The sequence below is a fragment of the Dipodomys ordii genome, unplaced genomic scaffold (assembly GCF_000151885.1).
Source record: "Dipodomys ordii isolate 6190 unplaced genomic scaffold, Dord_2.0 Scaffold9, whole genome shotgun sequence".
Taxonomy (NCBI): Eukaryota; Metazoa; Chordata; class Mammalia; order Rodentia; family Heteromyidae; genus Dipodomys; species Dipodomys ordii.
Window position 1 is genome coordinate 18535097 of NW_012267225.1, and position 8897 is coordinate 18543993.

General features: G+C 37.1%; 1 pseudogene; it reads left to right on the forward strand.

Moving 5' to 3' along the window:
- The first annotated feature begins 2787 nt into the window (after window positions 1–2787).
- LOC105980401 lies at window positions 2788–4150 on the forward strand (annotated as a pseudogene).
- The last annotated feature ends 4747 nt before the right edge of the window (window positions 4151–8897 follow it).

Here is an 8897-nt window from a genome sequence, read left to right on the forward strand (position 1 = left end):
GGGACAGCACCCAGGCCCAGAGTTCAAGTCCCACAACCAACCAAAAATACCCCAAAACACCATAGGGGGAAGAACATACAAAAGAAACAAAAAATCACATAGTACATTAAAAACAACAACAATAAGGAAAAACCTCTTGTGATCATGTCTTAGAATTCATTTCACTTAGCATCATCTTACATGGTCATTTGTACATAGCTGCTGAGCTATTCTGCTATCAGCTAGGATTATCCTAGATGTATCTAATTACTGCAAATAAGGGAAACCATGGGACCTATGTTTCTTTGGGTCTAGCATATTTCATTTAATATGATTTTTGCCTCCATTTCCTTACAAATGTGGCAGTGTCATTCTTTCTGATGGAAGCATAGACTTCTATTTTTTTTCTTGATCCATTCATCAACTAAGGGGCATCTGGGTTGGTTCTGTATCTTAGCTATGGTGAATAATGCTGCAATAAACATAGTTGTGCTGGTAGCTTTAGTATGGCCTTGTTTGTGATCATTTGGGTAAATGCCCAAAAGTGGGATTGCTGGATCATAGGGGTTCTTCATGAGTAGTCTTTTGAGGAACCTCCATACGGCTTTCCAGAGTAGTTGAACAAGTTTGTATTCCCATCAACAATGCAGTAGTGTTCCCTTTTGCCCACATCTGCTCTAGCGTGTGTTGTTATTAGATTTCTTGATTATAGCCATTCTAACTGGGGGTGATGTGGAATCTCAATGTTGTTTTGATTTGCATTTCTTTTATGGCTAAAGTTGAGCATTGCTTCATGTGTCTATTGGCCATTCTTATTTCCTCTTCAGAGAAGTCTCTCTTTAAGTCTTTAGTTCAGGGCTGGGAAGGTGGCTCAGTGGTACACTGCTTGCCTTGTATGCATGAGGCCCTGGGTTCAATTCCTCAACATCACCACATAAGCATAAAAGGCTGGAAATCGTGCTGTGGCTCAAGTGGTAGAATGCTAGCCTTGAGCTGAAGAGCTGAGGGATAGCGTCCAGGCCCAGAGTTCAAGCCCTATGACTGGCAAAAAAAAAGAAAAAGAAAAAAGGCTTTAGTCCACTTATTACTGGGGCAAATGTTTCTTTGAGGATTTGGTTTTTGGGGATTTAATTTTTTGAGTTCTAAGTATATTTTAGATATAAGAGGTTTGTCTGTTGTATGGCCAGTGAAGATCTCCCAATCTGCAGGCTTTCTATTGATCTTGCTAGCTATGTCCTGTCACAGGACATAACTCTGCAGTTTCATGCATTTGTCCATTTGTCCACCCTTTCTGTGATTTGTTGTGTTTCTGGATCTTTATCATTACTCTTTATCACAATTATTTTTTTGGCATTTATGCGGTAAGTGGTTAGCACATGTGAAAACATGGCAGTTTGGGCTCTAAAACTCCAGCCTCAAAAGGGAGGTATACATCTTTTCACAGAGCCATTGAAGTGGCTCCTAGAGAAATATAAGAAAGCGCTGAGGTATGGATGTGAGTGGTTCATGGGCAGCACCTAGTGAGTTTTGTGGTTAAGCAAGGGAAATAAAAAGGATAAGACTGGAAGATAATGGTGTCTCAGGGGAACTTTGTGGCTGGTTCTATTGATTGGACACAGAATGTGAAGGTAAATGCAGTGGCACATAACAGGGGATATACCATGAAATGGTCTTGATAGCTAAGGAAAGGAAAGGAAATTATCTGCTATAGCTTCCAGTCCACCTTTTATTCCTCAGCCTTATGTTTGCACTCTACATCTACACAATACAGTAAATTCAATAAAATATTTTGCAACTAAGAGAGGCATGTTGGTAGTGATATTAATCCCAGCTATATAGGAAGCAAAGGCAAGAGTATTGCTACCTGAAGTTGGCCCCCCACAAAATGCCAGACTCAGAAAAATTAAAAGCAAAAAGATTGGAGGCATGGCTCAATTGGTAGAATACTTGATTGGCATGAGGAACTGAGTTCAAACCTAAGAAATACAAAATATAAAATGTCTCAACAAATTTTTCATTTTTAACAATATTACCCCTATAAACATTCCTGTTAGTGACATCATTTTACCTAAATATGTCAACTTTAGATTGTAATAGATCTAAATGTAATAACCTATAACCTTAAAACTGTGTTCTTCATATATTTCCAAATTCTCTTAAGTTTAGTCACAACAGCTAATTCACTGCTTATCATGACTTATAAAACTATCAGCCAGTTAAAATACAGCATCCACTTTCTAGACTTAATTTGGCTATATGCTCCCTGAAACATCTCCAACCATCAAATAACAGTTTCAGAAACTATCCTGACCCAAAAGGACAAATAAAATTACATTTCTTATCTTTCTGAGTTTCATTTCTCCTAGCTATAATACCAATCATTTACTTACCATGATTTCAATGACAGTAAAAATTCTAACAAATAAAGATCAACCAGCTACAACCATTATCAACTTCCAAAAAATCTATAATACAGGCATTGGAATTGTCCTAAAAAAGATAGATCTCCTTACCCTCAGTCCATCCTCTAGGTTCAAATAATAATTTCCATTTCATCATAATGAATCTAATTATAAATATTTCCATTAAGACATAATCCACCCTACAAATCTGCCTTGTCACCAAAAAGAATAAAAGAATCAGAAAAAGTTGGAGATAAAGGATATTCAGTATCCAAACAAGGAAATTAACAACAAAAAAGTAAATGCACATTTTTTTTGTCAGTAATGAGGTTTGAACTCAGGTCCTCACACTTGCTCATCTTGGTTGGCTGGTGCTCTGCTGTTAAGCCATGTCTCCAGCCAGGAAATGCACCATTTTGGGGATGAGGAAACATGCCCCATTTCTTACAGTATTTTTGAAGTTCCTTGTGTACTAACATGGTTTCACACATTTTGTAGAAATGGTTTGGAAAACATTCTGCAGGCATCTAGTAATATTTTTTTTTGGTTGTTGGTTATGGGGCTTCAACTCAAGGCCTGGGTGCTGTCACTGAGCTCTTTTGCTCAAGGCTAGCACTCTACCACTTTGAGTCACAGTACCACTTCTGGTTTTCTGGTGGTTAATTGGATGTAAGAGTTTCACAGACATTCCTGCCTGGGTTGGCTTTGAACAGGGATCCTCTTATCTCAGCCTCTTGAGTAGCTAGGATGACGGGTGAAAGCCACCAGTTTCTGGCTGCACCTGGTAACCTTTGTATGTGTAGGCCTTTAGTAATTTCAATCATGTGCCTTAATTACAGAAGCATTATCAGAATTGCTCCAACTAGTATCAAATCTTTACCTGTTTATTTTGTATTAAGTCCCAGCAAGAAGACCCTCCAGATACTGTCTCCTGCCCTGAATACAACCAGTGTATGTTGATTGTCTGCCTGACAAAAATTAGTTGATAGTAATTGTCTCATTATTGGTCAACATCATGTTCATCCTATAGATGACTTCAGAGTGTCTACATGAAAGAAAAGCACATGCTGCAAAGATTCTTAAACAACTAACTAATGTAGATGAAACATTGAAAAGATACAATAACAAAAGTCTTATTCAGAGAAAATGATCCAAGGTGACAAGGAAGGCATTCTCCGGTATTTTAAGGAGCTTACTGATACATTAGCACAGAAACAAAAAGAATTTCCTAACTGCTGTCTGTGATGATGGCAATAGGATGTAGCAACAATACACTCCACAGATTGAAAAACTGAAAGGCTGAAAAAATACAAGAACAGCAGCTTGAATTAATGACTACAGCCACATCTTTATAAGAAGAATCTCTGCTTGCCTTTCTAGAAAAAAAATGATGATGTTCACAACATATGCAGATGCTGAAAGAAAGACCACTTCCTGATGTTCAACCTGTTGAAATTCATCCTCAGATAAACAAAGCATTAAAAGAAGAATGGAGCAGAATGGAACTAGGACAAATTTAAAAAGCTCTTATTCCTGAAATGAAGATTTCTTCAAAAAGAGTGCCATGTTCTGGTTTGATAAGGATAAAAAATAATATAGATTTTTAAAAAGATTTTAAACATTGCTATAATTACTCTGGTTTTAGTGATAGCATGTTGATGCTCTGTTTCAACCATCACATAATAACCTTCATAAATAACATCACTGTAATGTATTTTAAAAATATATACTCAATTGATGTGGCAGTACATGCCTGTAATCCACTTTGAAGGTGAGGTAGGAGAAAAGTAGGGAGTTTGAAGCCAGCCTGAGCTACATATTGAGATTCTATCTCAACAAACTAAGAAATAGAGTGAGAGACAGATGGACAGATAGACAGAAAGACAGAGCATTTGCCTACCTATGCATGACTCCCTTCAGCATGCTTATATTTTCATGTACAATCTATCACTCCCTGACATACTAGATGCTTCATTTATTATTTTGACTTTCTTCCTTTATTAGAATATAAGCGCCACAAAAATTATCCATTATCTTTTGTTTTTTCCTCATGAGTATTCTCCCTTTCTGGAAAACTGCCCTTATTTTTTGTGAACTAGTTTGTGAAGGTTGGCATTAATTCTTCTTGAGTCATTTTGAGTAGATTTATGCCTCTATTAATTTGTCTACTTTATCTAAGTTACCTCATTTGTTGGTATACAGTTATTTATAATATTTTTATAATCATTTGTTATGGCAAGGTCAATGTTGATGTCTTCTTTCTCATTCTTAATTCTAGTAATTTGAACAATTTAAGTATTATCTTTTATTCCTATTCCCCCTACCACTTAGCTAGAATAGCTGAAGTTTGTCAGAACTATTGTTCTTCAATAATCTTTTTCTCCTCTTTCTTCTTTCTCTTCCCTACCCTTCTCTTTCTTTTTCCTTCTTTTCTTCTTTAATTTTCTTTTTGATTATTTTTGCCAATACTGGATAGTGAAGTCAGGACCTTATATTTGTTAGAAAAGTGTTACACCACATGAAATTCACCCCAATCCTTTGACTTGTTTTTGAAGGAGCATTTTGATAACTTTGCCCAGTGGTCTTCAAACATTGTTTTTCCATTTCCCCCTTCAAAGAAGCCAGACTGTGTAAATAAATAAATGGTAAATAAGCATCACCCAAGAAAGAGACCAACGTATGATTCAAGGTCATTGAGAATAGACAGAATGTTTACCAGGTTCAAGTGATGTAGAGTTTATGTACAGAAACCAAGGACAAAGAGAGGGCAAAAGATTCCACCCATTAGGATGTATTAGCCCCTTATGATCAGCATATCTGTCTGTTGAGCAACTGGTATGACTGATTAGCATTCAATGCTACAGTGAAAAGATTCTAACTCCTCACTGTGTGGTCTGCTATTCAGAAATCTAGGGGAAGAGGTACATGTGCTACAAAGGACTAATATTGACTCTGGAACATGAATAATATGCCTATACAAAATCATGAAATCAGTACAGGCCAACGAATGAAAGGGAAGCCATTGATTAACTTCTAGAGTTGTAAAAATGCTAATTGTGATATTTTTCTTTCTTTGTGTGTGGTTATTTGCATTTTTTCTCTCTTTTTAAAATTTTATTTTATTGTAAAGGTGCAGTACTGGGGGTTACAGTTACATAATTAAGGTAATGAGTACCTTCCTTGTGGAACATTGTTACCCCCTCCTTTGTTTTTCTCCTACTATCCCTTCTGTCCCCTACCTCTCCCACTCCTCTTCCCCTATTTTTCTTTGTGTGTGTCAATTTTGTAGTTGTTTTTATAGCAGGCAAGATTTTCACAGGCTTCTATTTCACTGTTCCATTGATTTGGCCCAAGCTATATCTCAGAGTTACTTTAAGAACTATTTTGGAATATCAATGGTCAAAGTTGCATAGTAGTTTCTTTAGTGATAAAACAAAGTAAATAACCAACAACAAAACAAGTGTAAAGAAGAAAAATTGGAAATGGAAAAATACTACATTGAAAAACAATGTAGAGACAAATTGTCAGATGCCAAGTTATATTTGTCTTCCTGGGTCCTTTACTGAGTTAGTTAATATGCTTCCTCACTGGTTATATTTGTGCACACAGTAATCATGTAACTAGTTGGGCATGATAGTTCATAACATAGTCCCAGCACTAGTACTAGAAAAGCTGAGGCAGCAGATTCAGGAGTTCAAGGAAAGCCCCACAAAGTCTCATTTATCTTTGAACATGTGGTTATGCTGTCATTTGGCTCAATGAATCTGTACTTGAGGATCCCACATTTTAGTTAAGACTTTTCATCTCACCCTGGAATATGAGCTCTTAAATTTTCTTCTATATAGGCTTTCAAAACTTCCTAGAGCATGTTGTCTTCATATTTGCTCTGATTACCTTGACTTAAGTACATTTTTTAGACACTGCCTTGCAAAAAAACCCCTAGATTACTGTGTTTTTTGTGTCTCTCTATAGCTTTATGACTACAGTTTTCAGCTTAGTAACTGGGACATTACCTTCCTGAGTACTACTGGTTACTCTACTTGGTAATATAAAAATATGTCCAAACATTAGGTTTATTTTTTTTACTTTATTGTAATTATAGAGGTGATGAACAGAAGGATTACATTTATGTAAGTCAGGTAGTGAGCACATTTTCTTTCATTCAGTATCATCTGTTTCCTCATTCTCTCCTGGTCCCTCCCTCCCATCTCCATCCACGAGTTGTACAGTCCACTTTCATCAATGTCTAGTGCACTACACTGCTGCACTTTTTCACCTTTATTCCTCAGATTCTGTGCTGTCTTCCCGAAAGATATGCATGTGAATACACTTTATATAAGGTGCATATAAAGAATATAGAGAAAAATACATGAGAAAAAGAAAAAAATTAAAAAGTCTTTTGTTTTCTTATCTTAGGACTTCATTTCACTATGTATATTATTTTATATAAATATGAAGAGGTGCTTTGGCATTGCACCTTTGTGATTTTTCTCCTAGTACTCTCCTGTTTTGGTCTCACTGTGAGTATCTAGAATCTTTTGTAATTTGTCAGTGTGTTTTAGATCTAACTTCTACATATCAGAGAGAACATGTGCTGTTTGTCTCTCTGATCTTGGCTTATCTCACTTACCATGATTTGTTCTAGTTCCATCCATTTCCCTTCAAATGGCATTATTTTATTGTTTCTATTGGCTGAGTAAAATTCCATTGTATATAGATACCCCTTTATTTGATCCATTTGTCTATTGTGGGTACTGGGGCTCTTTCATTATCTTGGCTATTGTGAATAGTGCAACAATGATCATGGATGTGCAGGTGCTCTTATATCCTGGTTCATGATTTCAGGGTATTGGTCTAGCAGTGGTATGGTTGGATTGTAGGGAAGGTCTATGTTTAATTACTTGAAGAACCTCCAGACTGCTGTCCAGAGTGGGTTACATTCCTACCAGCAGTGCATTAGGGTTCCTTTTTCTTCACATCTCCACCAGTATTTCAAACATCAGTTTTTAATTTCATAACCACATTTAGTAAAGAACATTAGAATGTTACAGAGATCTCATTTCTGATATGCTTTTGTGGTTCAAAAGATGGTGACTGAAGATTTCATGTTTCCTGGTTCTCATAAATTGTTATTTTTTACTATTATTTATAGTTCCTAAGAATCTTTTGAAAATGCTGCATTCTTATGCAGCTCAGAGTTCTAGATCACATATCTGAGCAAGTCATGGGATGGCCTTAGCCTGTTCTCTGATCAGGCCCTGGAAGTTTGGAAAGTTCTTGTAAGTGCTGGGCTGTGTGTCCTATGCATTACTGTTCCAGGACTGGAGGACAGCGGTGGGGAGGGGAACATAAAGAAGACTGCAGGCTGCTATGTTACTGAGAAACAACCAATTTTTTCCCCTGGAGACTGGAGGTGGAAAGTTGAAATCTTTATTTGAGAGACCTAGGGAGAACAGTATACTTCGAAAGTACCATTCTAAAGAAGGTCAGACAGCAGGATTCCAGACAATTGGGCAAAAGACAAGCCTCAAAACCAGCTGCTATAGATAAGAACGAGGAGTCTTTACCCTTTAATCTTGTGGGCTTTGTGTTTTTTGTGGCTCTTAGAAATGAGTAAGAATAATCTTGCTTGCTTACCACCTAATTGAAACTTTCCATTATCTCTACCATTGCCTTTATGAAAAGGGTCGTAAATAACTTGGATGGACAGCTCTCAGAACTACTTAAAATTCGTTTGGCTTCTTCAAGTTGGCCTGTGTGCCACCTAGGGATTCCCAGCATGCTGTGTCTTCTATTTCATGTTTTATCTTGATGAATAGGCATTGATCACAAGAATAGAGGACAGATACAGGGGGGAAAAGGAGAAAGAAACTTGGGTATTCCTTTAAATACCAAAGTAGTTTGAATGTAAGTGGCTTTGCTTTATTTTGTAATTTTACTTGCATAGGGAGTTATGAAGCTTTTCCAAAGTGTGATCTTGAATGCATTTATATTTCACATCTGCAAGTCACACACCCTGAAAATCTTGGAAAAGCTGACTGCTTTTTTTTTTTCTGGCAATCACAAGGCATTCTGGAAAGAACTCAGGTGGAGATGGAGCTGATGGGGCCATGAATGGGCAGTTATCCAATCTCAGTGACACTGGGCCTCCTTGGAAATGAAGCTCAAATGAAGATCAGATACAAGAAAGGATTATTATGAGCCCTCAAATTTATAAGAAAATACAGTTTTTTTGTTTTTTATTGGTTCCCGTCGTGGGGCCTGAACTCTGGGTCTGGGCACTGTCCCTCAGCTCTTCAGCTCAAGGCTAGCGCTCTACCACTTGAGCCACAGCGCCACTTCTGACTTTTTTTTTTTTTTGCTTATGTGGTGCTGAGGAATCAAACCCAGGGCCTCAGGCATGCAAGGCAAGTGCTCTACCACTGAGCCACCTTCCCAGCCGCAGTTTTATGTTTTTTTTTGTTTTTGTATGTGTACAGTCTTCTCCATTTTGTGGTGAACATGCAGAATCAAGTT